We start from the raw sequence: 15,518 nt of genomic DNA, 5'->3' as shown, positions 1-15,518 counted from the left end.
CCCTCATCTGAAGTGTCCAACACCTGTTAGGAGTGTCACAGAGGAATATTTGAGGAGCTCCTGGACAAATCAAAACAAATGAATAGTATCTCATTTCCAACCAGTTCTGTCATACCGTCAGGCTTTGTAAAATTCAGATATTCTTTTATCTGGACTCTGCCTGCTCTTAATCACCACTATTTGTTCTTAATTCCTGCTGTTTCAGCTAAACAAAAGTTCAGTAATGAATGCTTTTGTTGAGAGTTATGTAAGGGGCTTTACAAAAGGTGAGGCATTTCTGTGCATTGCCTGGAACCCCTGGATTAAGAAGAAAGGGCTTTATATCATAATTGCTGTATTGTATTTCAAGCAGATGGACTGATGTAATGGGCTTTGTGTATTTCTGCTTTAAAACCAGCCTTTAGGATTCTGACTTCAGAATTCAGCACAATGTACAACCCACAGGTCACGTATTTTCAGTAACAAAGCCTTGTTCAACCAACTTCCCTGAGAGGACTTCAGTTCTTACCAGCTCTATGAGGAGGCATTTGCATTAGTTCTGTACAAAAAGTCAGATTTGATGGCAAGGTCTGCAGTCTCAGGGCCCTACTTCATACATGTCAGACTAAACTGTTTCCATAAAAAGAACCCAGCCTCCTGAAACACCAGCTGGGCACAACAGCACGCACCAGGCTTGAACTGAAAGGTGCTCTACATTGCCACTGCTGAACTATATAAATGCTGCTCTGAATGCATATTTTCACCTAATAATTGTTCTAATTGCAAAACATTCGGTAACTTTCATACTTGAGATGTGACATTTACTCCTGTAACTACTAAAATCCAATCTACAAAGCTATGTATTTTAAAAGTTTTAAAGCAAGCTGTTACATGTCTCTTTAAAGATTAGACTTCAGGATAATATAATTTACTGAGCAGTCTAGCATATGAAAGGATGGGGCTCATATTAAATGTGCTGATAGGAAAAAGAAATTCTTGACTGTGAGGGTGGTGAGGCCCTGGCACAGGTTGCCCAGAGAAGCTGTGGCTACCCCATCTCTGAAGGGTTCAAGGCCAGGTTGGATGGGGCTTGGAGCACCTGGTCTAGTGGAAGGTGTCCCTGCCCATGGCAGGGGTGGAAAAGATGGTCTTTAAAGGTCCCAATCCAAACCATTCTATGATCTTGTGAAAAGTAATGAATTAATATTAAAACACCTGAAAACAGATTCTAAATAATGTCACCTATAAACAAATAGGAATCCCAAAAGTTCTGTTTCAGTATGAAGATTACAATGGTGTCTCAATTTAAAGTGCATGCATATTTTATTTACTAACGAGGTTTTACATGGAATGAGGACTTGGAGACAGAGGATTTGCTTTATCAGTTTCAATCAATGTAGGTGAATGCAAGAAGCAATTGCAGAACTGGAGTGTTTATTTGTTATTGAATATTGTGCCAGCACATTGATAAAACACTGGAAATTTACACTGAAGGAAATCGTTTGTTCCTTCTCCCCCAGATTAACAAAAAGAAATAACTTCCTCACCTGTAATCAAAAGGCCTGTCTCATGGGAAACAGGTACTCATGGACACAGAACTGCCTATAGATTGACAGAGGGGGAAGTTTTGTCATCTTTAATCTGCAAATATTGCATAGAGAAAAAACACCCTTGGTATGTCACATCAGTGCAACTGAAAACATTTTACACAGCCAACAAGTACAACAGTTGATCTTCATTAGAACTGTATAAAATACTAAAAAGGAGACTTAAGAGGGGCATAAATGTTCTCCAAAATATTCAGAAAATATTTCTGTCAAGAAAATAAGATCTTTTTAGATAAAAGTAATAGATTAACACTACTTTGAGTAGCAACCATTTGTCATTCATAACCCTGAAAAGGCACTCAACATCTGAACATATGAACAGAGAAGGCTGATAAAACCTAGCTTAGAAGCCTGTAGGAATCACCAGTATTGAAGACTGGGGGAAAATCTATCTACCACAAACAATTACAATTATTCTTTTTTATTACTATTTATTAGAGCAGAAGTTACAAATATGGGTAAGATTCTATGTAATGAAGGCAACATTTTCACATTAACTTAGTCTACTGACATGTAATAAATAAAGCATTAATAAAATGAAAGCTGCAATAATCAGTGTACTGAACTTTGAGCTGGTCCTCTATATCTTGCTAAGGGACTCTGTCCAAAAGCAATTGTGGCTGTCTTCTAGATATAGCCAGCTGAATAAATATGGATATAATTCAAGCTCCTAGACTGCATTTTCACATTTTTACCTACATGCAGCACAAGTCCGACAACATTTCACAATTCCTCTGGAAATTATTTGTAAGCAAACTCGTACTAAATAGCTACCTCACCACATGTGCCTTGGAAATTTTGTGAACAAACTGTCAGCCTGCATTTACAGAGGACTGTCAGCAGCAGGCTGAGAAGCATTGCCCTTTCATTATCGAACACTCAGAGCTTTGCTTAGACAACCATTCAGATCCCTGGGAACACTACATCGAGCACAAGTTCAGTGAAATCCTTCCTCCCAAAGACCAGCAAGTTTTTAGAAACACCTCTAGAATTGTGAATAGAAAACAAGCATTTTTCCAGTGTGGGTTTTACAGAAGATGGGATTTTTTTTCATATCTGGAAATCTATTACTTCACACAATTGAGTGTAAATGTCCCCCACACCTTCCAGTCCCATCATTATAACAGCCTGATTGAGGAGGCACTTCATATGCTTGCTCTAGGATTGACAAGTATGTCTTTTTCCAATGACTCATTACTAAATACTGCGATTTTGATATTTCCATGATTCCCTACATTTAATCAAAGTATAACACTCCAAGATCTCAATTCATGTCCTTTCAAATTCTTAGCAGCTGGTCCATGAAAGTTTGTCTGGCCCTGGGGAAAGTTTTGGTCCTCTGTTATCCAAAAGGCAAACACAGATTCTGCTTTTGTGGCTCACTGCACCAGTCAGATATTCTAACCAAAGGAATTACCTAAGCAAAAAAAACCCCAAACCAGTATTTCATATACCTTTTAATGATCAAAGGGCTTTCTTCTCCCACTTCTGTACAAAAAATTCAGAACTATTATATTGTAGCTGTTCAGCATCCTCTTCTGGGTTCTGCTCCACAAAAAGTATCTGAGCAGGGGTTTGTCTGAATTATCTCAAGAGGAAATAGAGGGCATCCTCTGACGTCTGCATCCATCTCTCTTCTCAGCATTAGTTTCCTCTCATCTCCTGTAGATAAGTATATGAAAAAGTTACTTGAAATGAGTTTGTCAAGCAGGCAGGAAGGGAAGAGGGTATGGGGAGGTGGCTATAAGGTGTCCACCAACCAACTGAAAGCACAGTAAATTGTGAACGGGCTGTAACAACTGCCAGTAGCAATCCTGTATGAAAGTCAGATGATTACCTCTACAGAAATTCACTAACCTCTGACAGTACTCCCCACACAGCTGTGCCACATATTAATTGCCTATCAATGTTTTAATTGTCTAAAGCATGTTGTTAGCATGCATGTTCTTTTAACAGAATAAGCACCCATCTGCAAACGCCCATGCCAGATACTTTGCTACCCAATTAAGTAGACAAATACTACTCTTCAGCTGCAGCTGTGTGTACTGTTTCTGAGCTAAACTGAACAAACCTGTAATTGCAGAGAAGCTGCACTGCTTCATGCCATAGTTATAGTTTTTAAAACTCTTTTTAAAAACACCATTCATCACTGTAAGAACTGTGGCGACTGACCTCACCTGCAGAGTCTGTCAAAGTCAGTCCCCTTAGCTGTGGTGTCCCTCTTTCTCACCTCTCCTCTGGAGGGTCTCCTGAAGGGGTGAGCCATCGCGAGGGGTCACACCTGGTGCTGCCATGGCGGTGTGAAGTGTCTTGAATTTCACTTTTTTGTGGAACATTTTCTTACATTTTCTCTGTATCTTTCTGAGTGACTCCAGCTGCATGCAACTGTCCGTCTCTGAAAAGCCACATTCATCGGATAAAAAATTAGAAGAAAGCTTTTTTCGCTTTTTCTTGATTTTATGAGCATTCCTCTCCTCTTCCCTGGATTGTCTCTCACTTTTCTGTCCTTCATGTCTTAATTTACTACTAGACCGCTTGCATGACTTTTTAAGCTTATGTTCCCACTGCCTTGTCAAGCCCTCATGGACAGAATTAGAACAGGAGTTACATTTGTTGGTTTCCTTCTCTTGACCTTCCAGAGCTACATTTTTATGGTAAACCAGCAATTTTCTTTCCTCACCTCTTGCAGGCAAGCACCCTCTATTGCAATTGCTGTAAATTTCTTCACATCTTTTTTCTGCTCTCTTCATTGAGCTGCCACATGCCTCTCTAAAGTACTCAGAATCACTGATCTCTTCCAACAAATCCTTTAATCTGCAAGCAGATCTACATGTTTCGTATGATATAGTGCCTTCATCTCTGCCATCTTCTTGTTTGAACTCCTTATCACAAGTAACAGCAGTGCACTCCAAAGAATGATTCAGAACTGCATGTGGTAAGTTATCAACAGTGAGTGAGTCATTCCTTTGCACTTGCAACTTTTTTGCAAGCTTGCCCTCATGGACCTTGTTTTCTGACACTTTGTCTGTTGATTCAAGTTCCCCAACAGTGATCACCAATCTATAATTACTATCGCTACTACAATTTCTCTTCTGGAGGTTTTGTACAGGACTCACTTCTCTGAGGTGCTGCCCATGTTTGTTACTCAAGCTGATGTCAAAACCACCACCGTCACCAGACACCACTCTCTTCCACCAGGACTTGCTCACCGAGTTTTTTGGCTCTAAGCAAACACGTGCATAGTGCGGTGTCTGATAGTAGTTCAGTAAATAATGGATGAATTCATCAGTCTCATAAACCTTTTGCTTTTTGCAATCATCTTCCTCAGGCACTGTCTGTGTGTGAGCTGCATTCAGTGCTGGGTGGTCCCTTCCACCCAGAGATTCGATGACCCTGCTGTCCTGGGTGACCGTAATCAGCAAAGATCCCCAGCCAGAGGAGTTGCACAGGTCTCTGCCAGGCAGTCCCTCAGAACGCGGGGCTGGAGAGGGCTCATTTAACACTGTCCTGACTATGTGACAAGCAGATGCATGGAAATTATTCACATCTCCTTCCTCACTGCACAAACCACCACCTTTTTGGGTTAACAGGCACTTAAACTTTTCCTCCTGTTTCAGCTCTTTGTGCGTGTGACAGTGGGAGTTAATCAGTTCCTGGTGGATGTCTTTTAATGCGGTTTCAGAAAATGAATCGTCCTTCCTTACGCCCAATGAAGGATCCACTTTTTGACTTGCCAACTGTGAAACCAAGAAAATAGAACTTTATTTGACATGTCACCTTCATAATTAAGAAGGCCAATGTCAGATATTATGGGGCCCTAAAATTCATGCAGAATGGCAAGGGTAGCCTCTGACTTCAACTCACAGTACATTATAGACCTCTAGAAATCTTTTACATCCAGGACTGGGGAAAACATACACTTGTTAAAAGCTTGTAAGCAAATCTTTTTGAACAAACAGTGAAGACAAAGCCATGTTAGAAATTAAAGCCCCAGAGAAATTAACCCCCATTTTCATTTAAATTCTTTTTTTTAGCCCAAAGCACTAAACTAAACCTCCAAACATTAATCAGTGTTCAAAACATTAAAATTTTGCTCACTCCTCTGCTGACTTTCTCAAGACATTAAATGAATCAAACTGAAGTTGATAGATTAGTGTTGGCCCAAAAAAAAAAAAAGAGGCTATTAGAAATGCAACTGGCATAATCTGTGCCAATTTAATTCAGTCACTTGTAGACCTGAGATAAATCAAGCAGAGAAAGCATGACTTGTGTCCCCACCCCAAAACTCCTTCCTTGCAATGCTGGATCAAGTCTAATAGAGCTGATACAGCCCTTCCACCCCTATTTTTTATTCAGTAATGACAATGCCTCAGAAAAGCACCAAAAGCAAGGTTTCTGGCTGAAAATGCACTACATTTGCTCTCAGGGCAAGACTGAGAAGAGATTGTCACAAGACACAGACCTCAGGCCGCCTCAGTGTTTGGTCAGCCCCAAGGCATTCTTCTCAATAGCATCAAGACATCAAATGTCTAGTGAATTTTTCAAGATCTAGTAAATATCCTTCAGAATTTAAAATATGTTTTAAAATAGTCTTACGTTCACACGATTTAACAGCACTGTAAGCAGTCTGACAGACTCCACTCTTCTCTGAGCTAGCAGGGATTTCCTTTCTTCCCATTCAGGCATATTCTCTGGCCACTGCTGTTCTTCAGCTGGTACCTTCTGCTGCTTTGGGGGGTGTTTCTCATCTCCATCTATCTGCCTCTCTTCTCTCCTCTCGAGCTTAGCTTTCTTTTTTCTCTCTTGAACTTCTTTTCATCACCACGTCTTTTTCTAGGTAATTATCAATATGGGACAATTTAGATGACACTTATTTTACAGTTTGAGTCCTGGAGAATTGGATGTAAGTCTTTGAAGTGCTAATAATAAGCAACCAGTCGCCAAGAATCACATGATTAACAAGGAATCTTGTTTGTTAAAATAACATGTTTAAAAAAACATGGCATAAAAAGTACACACACATAACTGATGCCCACAGTTAGAAAGTTCTTTGTCTCTTCAAATTGTTTGTATTCTAGTGTTTTCTTTATAAGCACTGCCAAGACAACAGCATCACATGATTGTTTGTCTCCAAGGACACAACTAGAGACTAATCATTTGGATCTAATTCTTAGATTAACAAATCTCCCCCACAGATTAGCAGGAGGGTCCCATTTAAGAGGTATTACAAGAGTAATACGGGGGTTATCGCTGAGTAGAGCTTACCCAGAGCCAAGGCCTTTTCTGCTCCTCACCCCAACTCACCAGTGAGGAGGCTGGAGGGGCACAAGGAGCTGGGAGGGGACAGAGCTGGGACAGCTGATCCCAACTGACCCAAGGGATATCCCAGACCATATGGCCTCATGCTCAGCATATAAAGCTGGGGGAGAAGGAGGAAGGGGGGACGTTTGGAGTGTTTGTCTTCTCAAGTCACCGTTACACGTGATGGAGCTCTGCTGCCCTGGGGCTGCTGAACACCTGCCTGCCCTTTGGAAGTGGGCAATGAATTCCTTGTTTTCCTTTGCTTATGCACATGACCTTTATGTATTAAACTGTCTTGATCTCAACCCATGAGTTTTCTCACTTTCACCCTTCTGATTCTTCCCCCCCATCCCACCAGGGAGTAGGAGGGAGGGAGCAGCTGTTGTAAGGTTTAATTACCAGCTGGGGTTAAACCACAACAGGCTGTCACTGCTTTTTGGGAACCTTGCCCTGCAGAAAGTAAATCTACCAAATAATCAACATGACACATCACAAAAAGCTCCAGAAAATTCAAGGAACAGTGTTCACACAAATAAGTGTTTAAAAACAGTTTTTTTAAGAAGTATTTGAATAAGGAAGAATTAACAACTAAACCTTTTGGAGACCTAGCGTGCTATGCTTCTGTTGCATGTCACTATGCTCTGCATTCTGAGTGTTGGGGTTTTTTAAGACATGAAGGTATATAACATGATTAATTACTAGTGACAGTTTAGGATGTCATCCAAACACATTATCTAGAGAATCAAAACTTCAATATGCTACTATTACTCATACACAAAATTTAAGAACACTACCCTAAAGATATCAACAATGAAAAAATAACATGTAAAAATGGGTAAAGAGAGAAAAGTATTAATTTCTAGCTTTGGATCTTCCAGTCAACTGGGAGGCACCTAGAAATGCATGTCACATTAATTTTATTTCAGGGCATAACAACATCATTTATAATGTTGCAGCACAGAGCAATACAAAAAGTCCACATGCAGAAATCTTAAGCAATCAAGCCTCAGATCAATTTGAGAGAAAGAGCTCTCTGATTTCACGCCAGGCCCACAGAGTCATCAAATAATCCCATCTGAAAGGGACCTCGGAATGTCTCCAGTCCCACCTTTCTCATAATCAAGACCCCTGCATCTGATGCCTTACACAGAATTATCATGATGCTTTTCATTCTGAAACACATAATTAACAACTACATAGTAGTGTTTCAAGTTCTCCAACTCCTGTTTCCTCAAAGCCTGAATTTTCACATAGCTACTCTTCCTGTATTTGACTCGGTATGAGGCAGTGTAACAAATCTCAAGAAAATGGGACATTCTCTAAAAATATACTCTCACCTTTCAACCCCCTCTCTTTTTTTCCCCCTTTTTCGAATGTGCTCCTGTTCTTGCAGCTTTAGTCTTTTCAGGCTTCTCTCTCTTATGGCTCCTTCACTAAAATGCCTGGTTGTATCAAAAGTCACCTGTCACAGAAGAAGCAGAATCAGACTTAGCAGCCCAGTTTGCTGTGTATTTATACAAACACAGACAACATGCTGAGCAAATGAGTGACCCCAGGTGACTCCCAAAGCACCACTACACTCATGAGAATGTCCCTCTGTACCCTGACATACTAGAACACCTCCTCTGAAGCTCACACTGGGTTTCAATGAAGCTCAAACACCCCACTCTCAAATGTGTCCTCCCTGATATCAGGGGCTCAAAAATCTGACACCATACCTGTGACCAAACCCGTTCCTGGCATGCTCTTCTGGGGACTCAGTTCAGCATGTTCAGCAGAGCATTCCTGGTCGCGGGATTCAAGCAGTTCTGCCAAAACTAGAGTCCACTGACTCTTAGAGCAACATCTTTTGGATCAAATGCTTATCTGCTTGCTTAAAAATTGATGAATTCTGTTGATGTGTGCTGCATTTCATCAGCTTCAAATGCCCAGATGTGAGCACACTAAAACAAAATACTCAAGCAAGTTGCATCGAGGTCTACCTACACTGAAAAAATAATAGGAAGCATTATTTCCAGCACAGAGGTAAATTTCAGGATCACAGTTTAGAAATTACCTTCTGGGGGAAAAAAATTGAAACAGGGCACACCCTAATAAGTGCTTACAGAGGTAAGCTAATAGGCTGCTGAAATTAAGCTTACAGGTTTGCACATTTTCTTTTATAATGCCACACTAAGCATAGCACTTCAATGGATCTATCTCTCAACGTACCTCATCAAAAAAGGTACAGACTAAACCAAATTGGGGGAAAAAAAAAAGATACATATACAGAGAGAACTGCAGGAGTGCCACATAAAAGCTTCCACCAAAGAAACATGAAAAAAAGGTCTGTAAGATGGTTTTCCTAGGTTAAAAACTGTACTGCTATTGCTTGAAAAATGCCTATTTGCCTTCAATATGGGAATGTACAAGGGAAGACAAGCAAAGAAACTGTTTGGGAAAAGAAGGTGATTATACTTTATTGAGAACGATGAAGAAAAAAACCCACAAATGTACTGAGGAAAAGCTAGTGTAATTAAAATTAAAATAAAATAACCATGAATCTGTGGAAGCAGCAGCTACAGCACAATCTTAGGACTGAATTGCTCCTCTTAGGGAACCGCTGCCAAATGCACTCAATCAACCATTACCTTTGTCAGGCAAGGCTGAATCTCTCAGGATTAATCTCTGCATACAGGAGTGTATGTATATAGACACACCTTCAGTGTCTCATATAAGCAAAGCAGATACACCCAAAGTACTTACTACAGAACTGAAGCAGTCAGTAGTCTCTAGAATCCTTTATTCCCACTACGCATTAAGATAAAGAGATTCCTAAAGCTAAAGTGTAATATCAGCTACACTTCTTCCATCACACTAAGATTTGTGGTGCAGCAGGTTGAAACATCTAGGACACTGCTGTTGCAACCTGTAGAGATATGACAGTCAAGCCTGAAGAGCAGTTGCTGTACCCAAAATCTTGTTCTGTTTTGCAAGTACATCTCCTATTAAACCAACTGATGTTATCCTGCCCTTGCAAATCTTTCATTTATATCCTTACACCACCGTGGCTGCAACCATGTTGCTACTACTGTAATAAATCACCTGAAAGTAAGCCCAAAAACATAGAGCTGAGTAAGCTATAGTGGTTTGTCAGTGCACACTGTTACCCTTGTTCTTCTTCACAGCCAGGAGCTCTTCAAGCATCAGAAATCTATTTCTCATCATGTAACTGTGCACAAAGCACAGAATTATTTACTGCCTGATCTCAGCAGCATGGCCTTTTGGAATCAACCCTGACATATCAAGAAGCTGTTATCTTAGGCTTTAATTGTTCCAACTGAATAAATCACAAGAAAATTGACATTCCACCCCTTTACCAAATCATTATTATTTCCTTTTAACCATTCTGTCATAACATTTGGAACACATCTGCCCTTGCACTAGGTTTATTACGATTAACTGCAGGCTGTCCTTATCTTACAACACCCTAAAATGTGTTACCTAAGTTCACACTTTAAAACAAAATTACACTCTAGGGAAACATTAACAACCAGGCAACATCTGACCTGAAACACTCATACAGTCCACATGAGCAACATGCAAATAGTGGGAATACTTTGATCCAAAGGTGTCCCTTATATTTGCTCACAGTACTGCTAACTCAAACAGCTCTTACCATCCCCAGTTTCCCAGCTGGTCACTCATGCCAGGCCCTGGGCCATCACAACAGTTTCAGAGACCATACCATCAACCAAGTCAGGAAAGAGGGTTATCTTGAAGAAAAAGAAAAAAAAAAAAAGTATTTTGCCAGGTTATTTTTCAGACATCTGGTTTCCCTGCCCTCGTGCACAGAGCAGTCCCAAAGCCCGAGAGGAAACATCTTAATTCTGCAGAGGTAGGTATGCAAGAGCACCTACAAGCAAATGCAATGTGGCAAGTATATGAATTGATACATAGCAGCAGAGAGTTTATCACACAGAGAAAAAAGCTCCAGCTGCTAAGCCTGGAGAAAAGGAGGCTCGGGGAGGTCCTTATGACTCTCTACAACTACCTGAATGGAGGTAGTAGCCTGGGGTCGGTCTCTTTTCCCAGGTAACAAATGACAGGCAAGATGAAATGGCCTCAAGTTGCATCAGGGGAAGTTTAGATTGGATACTAAGAAAAATTTCTGCACTGAAGGGGTGACCAGGCATTGGAAGAGGCTGGAATCACCACCCCTGGAAGTGCTCAAAAGATGTGTGGATGTGGCACTTGGGGACATGGTTTAGTGGTGTTCCCCATGAGCTTAGAGGTTCTCTCCAACCTTAGTCATTCTACGACAAGTGTCTACCAGGAAAGAGCCACTTGCAGAAGTTTAAACAAGAGGTTTAAACCGATTTTTAACAGATGGGAGCAGTTTATCCACCTAGCTCTGTGCAAAATAAGTGAAAAGGAGAGATGACCAGATGCGCGACTGCTCGAACAGACATCGCAATAAAAGGGGCTCCCAGCCCCGCCGTGCCCCATCCCGCCTGCCTGAGGTGGGGACACCGCAAACCGCCCGCCAGCCCCGGCCCGATGGACGCGGCCGCCGGAGGCCGCGGTGCCCGGAGCAGCCGGGTGACGGCACCGCCGGCCGAGCGGAGCCCGGCCCACCCCCGGCGGTCCCAGGGACGGCGACCCGAGGGGACTCGCGCTCTCTCCAGCCCCGGGGAGCTGCGGGCCCAGCTCCGGCCGGTCCGAGCGCTGCGGCAGCCGCGGGCCGGGCCGAGCCGGGCCGGGCCACTCCGGGCCGGGCAACCCCCGGGCCCGGCACCCCCGCACGGGCCGGGCTCCTCTGGCCGAGCCCGCCGCCGCCCCGGGGCCGCAGGGGAGGCAGGGCCGTCCCGTCCCGGCGGGCCGGCGGGCTCCGGGCAGCCCCGCCGGAGCCGCCGGGCACCGCTCCGCCCCCAGCGCCCGGCGGGCGCGGCACCTTCCCCGGCCGAGCGGGGCACCGCGCCCCCCGCCCGGCCGGCCCGGAGCGCCCTCCGCCGGCAGCGCCCCGCTCCCGCTCCCTCAGGGCCGGCCTCCCTTACCCTCCGGCCGCGCTGCACCGCCGGCCCTTCGCGCCGCCACCCCGGGGCGGAGCGCGGCGGCCGCAGCAGTGCCGGGGGGACCCGCCCCTGGGGCGCGGCTCCGCCCGCCCCTCCCGCGCGTCCCGGTCATCCGCCCGCCCCGGCCGCACCCCGCGGCGTTTCGCGGTCGGCAGGGTCCCGTGAAGGGGCGGCCCGGCCTTGTGGTGGTGGGGATTTGACGGGTGCTTTTGAGGAGCGATTCGCGAGGTGAATCCCGGGTGGTGCCGGTGGCTGCTCTTCCCGCCCGGCTCTTTGCCCTTGAGGGTCCGCACAGCCCCAGGCTGCCCCTGCACGCCCGGCCTCGGCTGCACCGGCCTGGACCCGGCATCCTCGGCCTGTGGGCATCATGCGTGTGCAGTGTATTAAAAATATACCAAAGAGAAAAGGTTGCCCCTCAGCAGCTGCCTCGCTCGGGCAGTGCAAAGGCCTGGTTGTGATACAATACCGTGTTTTCCTTTGTCCTGCAACCCAGGTAGCTCATCCACCACTGCTTATGAGAAATAGCGTGTGAAGGTTTATGTCTGGCTTTTCCCTGTTTTAGCACTGGCTTGTACGTGTTTGCCCAGCGGGAACGCTGTGCCTATGTCTCAGCACTGTACCAAGGCTCCCAAGGGTGCCAGCACCTCACCCGTGTGCTGCTGGAGGTACCAGCACTTCCCAGCACTTGGCTGTTCTGCCTTCAAGATCTCCAGAGGAATTCAAGGTAGAGTAGCCATTCACTCAAATACTCCCTCTATTTTCAGTTTTGGTTTTGTATCTTGCAATCTTCCAAACATAAATGTAAAACATAATACATTTTTTATCTCTCATGCCCCATGTTAGAAACAGACACTTCTGTCTCTTCTCCTGGGGCAGTATGGTTGTAAATATGATGGGTGATGATCATAGGACATACACGGGGCTTGGGATGCAGGCAGAGGGTCTTTTGCCGTTGTGGAATATCCTGCCTGCTGAGATTGAGCACTGTATTAGAGCAGTATGAAGAGTTACTCTGAGAATGAGCAGTAAGTTGTATTTCCTCTAGAAAAGGAGGCAGGGAAAACTGATGTTAAGGAAATCACCCTGGCAACATTCTCATGTTATGAAGAAGTGTCTTGTCATGTTAATTAAACATGCCAAAGCCAAAACTGATAAAAGGATGATTCAGTTTTACACAGTGGATGAAAGAAATTATTCCCTTTTACAGAGGGAACAATAAAACTGTGGAAATCGTTGCTACAAAGAATATGGGAGACTGAACACCTTGCTTCAGATGTGGGGTTTGATGTTCACAGAAGCAACAACAAAATACAGAGTCGTTTTGCAGATACAATTTTAAGCCAGTATTAGTTATCTCATTCTATGCAAAAGATACAGTGTTGAGACATTAGAAAGAGATTTTGAGAAGATAATTTTCCCATATCTCCCTCTTGCAGAGGAGTTACACTTCTCTCTGCACCCTGCAAGCTTCTAGGCTTAACCCCATATGTTACCTGCCTACATTTGCTCTACTCTTACAAAAACTTTCTTCTTAGAACTGGTCATAGCAAGGAAAGAGAAAACCCTTGCCTGAACAAGTCATATGACACCTTTGAAAATCAGTTCAGGGAAAACTGGTGCCAAGGACTGTAGAGCCAGCTCATTTGTTTGTTCTGGGTTTATTGTCATTTAGCTGAAGTGGATTTGAAGTGAATCAACTTTAGTGCACAGAAATTGCAACATCATAACCAACTACATTTCAAAGGGGTATTCTTTAAAGCCTGGAAACCAGTGTGCATAGGCAAGCTTCTCTGGAAGCTTCAGGATTAGGCCGGGGAGGAAGATGGTTGGAAGATTTGAACATGAAGTGTGTTTGAGTATGTGAAAGGAAGAATCTTAGCTATGGTTCTGCTTGGGGCTTGGTAATGCCATTCCAGGAGCTATGTCTGTATGTTATGTACTGCTCAAGTAATTTAAAAGCTAAGGTAGCTTTCCCTGTTGAGACTATATATCTCTCTACCTCTAGTTTGTACAGTCTATAGAAAAAATCAAACCTCAGAGTTGTTTTTCATTTTGAAATAGAACACTGAGATCTGTTCCAAGGGACAGCAGGAAACTTGCATAGTTTTAATTCATAAATAAAAGTGATACAACCTTGCTTCATGCAGATGGTTGTTACTGTGTGTTTGACTCAGGAAACTAATTTGTGCACTGCTGAGATATTCTTTCCTTAGATACTGATGTGATCAGTTATTGAGAGGCAGCTGACCTACACAACCACTTTCTAGCCAGGAACAAGTGAATGATGGGTTGAATACTGCCATCCCCTGGCTGGCTGCACAAAAAACTCGTTCAACTTAAATGTCTTTAAGGTAATATTAAAAAGTACTTGGTGGTTTGCTTTGGGTTTTTTTAACGTGTTTAACTTCCCTGTCAGGACCTTCTAATCGGCCTGTGTGGTGAAGGATTTAATCCAAAAGAAGGTTACCTCAGAAATACTTCTTATATAAGTGAGTGATTTTGCTTAGAGAGAAAGAAAGAGAGAGAGGAACAGAGAGAAAAAAAGAAAGATAAGAAAGAAAGGAAGAAAGAAAGGAAGAAAGTTAGTTCTTAGTCCAACATGTAGTTTTGGCTTTAAGAAGAATTAGTTTTCTAGAACATAAGCTGTCCAGCCGTGGGAAATATGATAATTTATAAAGTCCTGAATGCACAACTCTTAATATAATTCTGTTTTATAACATTTTGGAGCTATGCTTAGACTGTGTATTAGTGGGAGATTTTTTATATGGTCACAGAGATCGAAGTTTCTTGGTTGCTTCCTCCTTCTAAAGTCTGCTCTACAACTACCCAACCCAGCTGACACTGTGAGTTGCTCGTGGTACTGAGAGGCAACTCGTGATGAAGTCACAGGAGTAACAGTGTGAGGTTCTATTTCTGGCTCAGTCACAGACGTCCTGGGTTACCAGAGGCAAATCTGCTAATTTTTGCTATCAGGCATACAGACAACCCAGCTGCTTGCTGGAGTGGCTTCTCCTCCTAGCACCAATGAAGGAGTGAACTGAAAGCACGTTGTGCTCTAGGAATCTCCAGCAAATGTCCTGGAAAGCAGTGGCAATGAACATCTCTGACCAGGGCTAAATGTGGAGATTTTCAAACTCATGTGTGAGGATGGCATGGGAGAAAAGTGGGTTCTTTGATAGCTTTGTTCATTCTCTCTCCCTCATCTCAGAAGATTTCCATGAAACTTTAAACATATTCTTGTTAGGTACTGACATGGCACCCAAGGAAGACAATGTCAGAATAGAAAGGAGTTTAATTTAGAAAATGACAGCACGCTCCAACACCAACTTTACTAGTAAAACCAATGTGAGACAGATCTCAGTGCTGTGCCTGATTCTGATGTCAGCCACACCTGTATTGTGCTGAAGCAACTCATTGATAGTGACCAAACTATTTGCAGTCTCCAAACCAAACAAAAATCACCCAAACAACAAAACCCAACCAAATCCAATCCAGAACTTGATGTTTTCACTGCAAGGGTGTCTGGGGCAAATTATAAAGATGGTCTTTTCCAATTAACAATTCTGTGATTCTATGT

General features: G+C 43.3%; 1 long non-coding RNA gene across 4 annotated transcripts; it reads right to left on the bottom strand.

Annotated features, from left to right (window-relative positions):
* Positions 1-1,279: 1,279 nt before the first annotated feature.
* On the bottom strand, positions 1,280-12,020 carry LOC135421444 (uncharacterized). 4 transcript variants are annotated; one of them, XR_010434003.1, is made up of 7 exons: positions 11,924-12,020; positions 10,546-10,642; positions 8,606-8,874; positions 8,225-8,349; positions 6,183-6,419; positions 3,759-5,323; positions 1,280-3,248 (listed from the first exon to the last, which is right to left on the bottom strand). It is a non-coding gene; the product is annotated as an uncharacterized LOC135421444 (long non-coding RNA). The 4 variants fall into 4 exon arrangements; XR_010433999.1 differs by having other exon boundaries at positions 3,817-5,323; XR_010434000.1 differs by having other exon boundaries at positions 3,817-5,323; positions 8,606-8,869.
* Between the last annotated feature and the right edge of the window lie 3,498 nt (positions 12,021-15,518).

The sequence above is a fragment of the Pseudopipra pipra genome, chromosome 13 (assembly GCF_036250125.1).
Source record: "Pseudopipra pipra isolate bDixPip1 chromosome 13, bDixPip1.hap1, whole genome shotgun sequence".
NCBI lineage: Eukaryota > Metazoa > Chordata > Aves > Passeriformes > Pipridae > Pseudopipra > Pseudopipra pipra.
Note: the sequence above shows the minus strand (reverse complement) of the source record. Positions and strands in the feature narration are given on the sequence as shown.